We start from the raw sequence: 4,475 nt of genomic DNA on the forward strand, positions 1-4,475 counted from the left end.
AAGGGCGTTCCTGGCCAAGGGAACTCTACTAGTATCAAACACAGATCTTAATTTGAGAAAGAAATTTCTGAGAATGTATGTTTGGAGCACAGAATTGTATGGTAGTGAAACATCGACCGTGGGAAAACCGGAGCAGAAGAGAATAGGAAGCATTTGAAATGTGGAGCTACAGAAGTAAGTTGAAAGTAAGGTGGACTCTAAGGTTAAGAAATGATTCTGAACAGAGTCGCCAAGGAGAGGAAGATGCAGAAAACACTGACAAGCAGAAGGATCAGGATGACAGGACATCTGTTTAGACATCAGGGAATGATTTCCATGTTTCTAGATGGAGCTGTAGAGGGTAAAATAAAAACTATAGAGGAGGACCGAGATCAAAATACATCCAGCAAGTAACTGTGGACATTCGGTGCAAGTGCTACTCTGAGATGAAGTTGGCGCAACAGATGAATCCGTGAAAACACTCCCTTGGAGTAGGGCAGGTGTTGCACCTGGAGGATAGTGTACCTGGGATTACTTGATGTTTCCTGGTCGGCTGTTCCATCTAGTGGCTGATTTTAGAATCACATGACGCAAAGTGCACTAGAAACTGCCATTACAGTTTCCGGTACTTCCTCCTGTTTTTGTCGTTGTGAGACATCAAGTTGCGTTTTGTGAGATTTGCATATTTAAGTCCTGTCTAATGTTCTGAAACTATTTGGGAGATATTAATTCTTCAGCTACAAAAGTATATAGTGAGTAAAATTCAGTGTATTTTTAAAACTACTTGCTTTAAGTGTAGACGGTTAAGCCATACTTCGTCTGTCGTTCACTGTCTTGTACCCCAAAATGGAAGATCTCTTTGCTATGGAATACGTGATACTTGCAAATGAACAGAGTTTCTTTAATGTCTTAGCAATAGATATGTGAGTTGGTTGAAAGCAGCTTCTATTACGAAATGTACTTAACTTGCAACTGGTTTATCCTTACTGTGATTTCACTTACTCATTACTGGTGTGTAGTGGAGTAATAATGAAACTCATAGTCTATTAAATGCAGTATTGATAAAATTTTCTCGATTAAATTTGAACAGAATATTTGTTCCTTCGTACAAGACCATGCGTAAGTCTCAAAAGTGTTCCAAGGTGCAACACCGTCCCCTAGTCGCAAAATTATCGTTACATCTTCTCTGTCTAATCCCGTTAAACAAGATGTCTTAAGTTCTGCCTGCTAGCAAGTTTTGAAAACAGTCGCTAATCTCCTCTGATAGCTGGGAATCTTGTATTTTGTTCACTTTGTGAAGTGTGTACCCGTATCGAACGCCTTGATCAATGGTGCCGCTGATTTGATGGACAGACGGAGGGAGCTGTGTTTCGCAAGTTCTCTGTTCACGGAATCTATGTTGCTTTTTATAGAGGGAATTTTACGTGTAGTGTCCATTCTAGACGAGATCATTAAATTGGAAAATGTAAACAGTGGAAGGAGTAAATTATTTGAGCTTAATGTCAATTACTGCGCATATTAGTTTATTTTGAGGGTGCTATTAACTGACCTACGAGTGTTCGACGTTTTTCAACAAAATTTGTTATCAGTCTGCTTCGATCTGTGTCCACAGTTGGCCCTTATCGACTGCAGTGCAACGTTTAACCATCGGTCGCCGAGTTGCCATAAAACCGGTTTATGCACGGCTGTCGGCATTCTTAGCAAAAGATGCCTCCACTGAAGAAACTTCTCCTACTGTACTTCGAAGAAGACGCCGACGTTATTAACATTTAGAGGAGCTGAGCAATCCATTTTCCTGTTTTCTTCCAGTTTTTGGACACTGGCATGGTGCTCCGTCTCAGTTGACCTCATTTTCGGTCGCACATTAAACCCCAGTCTTTCTGTGAATTGTTTAACACAGCGCATAACACTTAAAACATTGCTATACACAAACAGGGTAAAGGTGAATTACAGTTTAGCAACAGCTCTTTACATTATGAAATAATTTATGTGTGTAGTACGCACAATTCTTGTTGTTGACAAATTAATGACCAGTGTAACACTAGCTTTTCACATTACGGAATAACTTCTTTACAAGAATTTTTAAAGAAGAATGTATTGCACACTAGTGTTAAACCGGATGAGATAGTGCTGTTTGAAACAGATTGTCCTTGTATTTTGGAGACTGGAGGATTTGATCTCTACCCGAATGTCTTGATTCAGGTTTTCTGTGGTACCCTTAAATTATTTCATTAAATACTAGGGTGGTTCCTACTGTAGGGCCACCTGTCCCATTCCTTTCAAGCTAGACCTGTAAGTATGTAAACGCCAGTACGTATCAATTATCTTTTTGTTTTCTTTTGTAACTGTCCAACATCTTTGTAAAAATGATCCACTGATGAATGAAACTGTTAGCATAGCTGTTCAAAACAGACTGTTAATTGTTCATAGGGTACATTTAACGAGTTTCTGTACTGTATATGAACAGTCTCTTGTTCATCAACATATAGGAAGTGTATGTGTCAGGCTTCTGTTGATAGTAGCGTCTGGGCGCTGGAACTCTTGATGGTACGACGGGAGAGGCACCTCAGTGTCTGATGACCGCCTGTGAAAGCGGTGCTGTATAACGTTCGCTGAGACGGAGGGATGGGGAGTCTTGACCTGGCCAGCTGCTGCTGAATAATTTGCGGTACAGCGAGGAGAGGCGGGAGAGGGGGGGGGGGGGGGGGAGGGAAGAGGGGCCCGTCGTGTTCAAGAGTGGCCGTCGGCACCGCCTTCGTGAGCGCACCGAGCACAAGGCAGCCGGCCTCGATCCCTTGTTACAGCAGGTCGAGTACTCCGTTTCACTGAATGCAATTAGCATGCGCCGGATAATATTCGTTTTAGTTTTTGAGGGGATCCAAGAGTGCACTTCAAAAATTAAACGAAGCTAATGTATATTCTAAGACAAAAAGGAAACGACGCACCGTGAAACAATTATACTCGTACGAATTGAACGGAAATCGGCAAATGTGGTGTACATGTACAGACAAACAAATGATCAGAATTTCAGAAAAAATTGATGATTTATTAAGAGAAAGAGCTTCACAAACCGAGCGCTTCAATAATGCATTGGTGCACCTCTGGCCCTTATGCAAACAGGTACTTGGCTTGGCACTGATTGATGGAGTTGTTGGGATACCATGCCAAATTCAGACCAATTCGCGAGTTACATCGTCGAAATCTCGAGCTGGTTGGAGCGCCCTACCCATAATGCTCCACACATTCTCAGTTGTAGAGAGATCTGGCGACCTTGATGGCCAAGGAACGGTTTGGTAAGCACGGAGACTTGCAGTAGAAACTCGCGCAGTGTGCTGGCGGGCATTATCTTGCTGAAATGTAAGCCCAGGATGTCTTGCCACGAAGGGCAACACAATGGGGCGTAGAATATCGTCGACGTACCGCTGTGCTGCAAGGACGCCGCGGATGACAACCAAAGGGGCAAAATGGCACCCCAGACCATCACTGGCTCTCGGTCAATATGGCGGGTTCTAGGCGCTACAGTCTGGAACCGAGCGACCGCTACGGTCGCAGATTCGAATCCTGCCTCGGGAATGGATGTGTGTGATGTTCTTAGATTAGTTAGGTTTAAATAGTTCTAAGTTCTAGGCGACTGATGACCTCAGAAGTTAGGTCCCACAGTGCTCAGAGTCATTTGAACCAATATGGCGGGCGACAGTCAGGTTGGAATCCAGCAGCTATCCTGGACATCTCCAGACTACATTAGACCCTTCCGTCCTTCTGAGAATAGCTGCCACTCCATATCTCAGCTATAATGATGATGATCATGTTTGGTTTGTGGGGCGCTCTACTGCGCGGTTATCAGCGCCCGTATAAACTCCCAATCTTTACTCAGTCCAACCTCGCCACTTCCATGAATGATGATGAAATGATGAGGACAACCAGGACCCTGTGATCCAGAGGTAGCAATGATAGCCAATAGACCACGGGCTGCGGACGTGAGCTATGAGGCGTGGCTTCACGAGCAGGAATAAATCGTAACTCCTATCCCGGTTAAACAGTCGGCACACGGACTGTGCTGTCGAAAGCCGACGTTGAACGTGCTGAGTTCAACATGCTGCTGAACGCTCAGGACCGATGAGACTTCTGCATACGGTACGTGTGTCTGAACGTGGAACACATGATCGCAGCGCGCTCCAGCAGCAGTTGTAGGCTGCGTCTGGCTCGCAAATAACACTGTTTACGAAATGGACGGACGCAAATTTATTACGTTAGATCTATTGTCTATATACTACTCATGTTATTCTGTCTGTAGTATACATAAATAAAAACTCGAATATTCATGGACATGTTATAAGGCAAAAAGCAAAGTACAAGGTCCACTTAATAAGGACATCGGCTTATAAAAGTTCCATTACAAATGTTACGATACAAATTTGCATTGTATTTCACATATGATAAAAGTTATTTCATCATTGTCACTTTTTAGTAAAATCATAAGGCCATTCTTACTTGAT

This window comes from Schistocerca americana, chromosome 2, assembly GCF_021461395.2.
Source record: "Schistocerca americana isolate TAMUIC-IGC-003095 chromosome 2, iqSchAmer2.1, whole genome shotgun sequence".
NCBI lineage: Eukaryota > Metazoa > Arthropoda > Insecta > Orthoptera > Acrididae > Schistocerca > Schistocerca americana.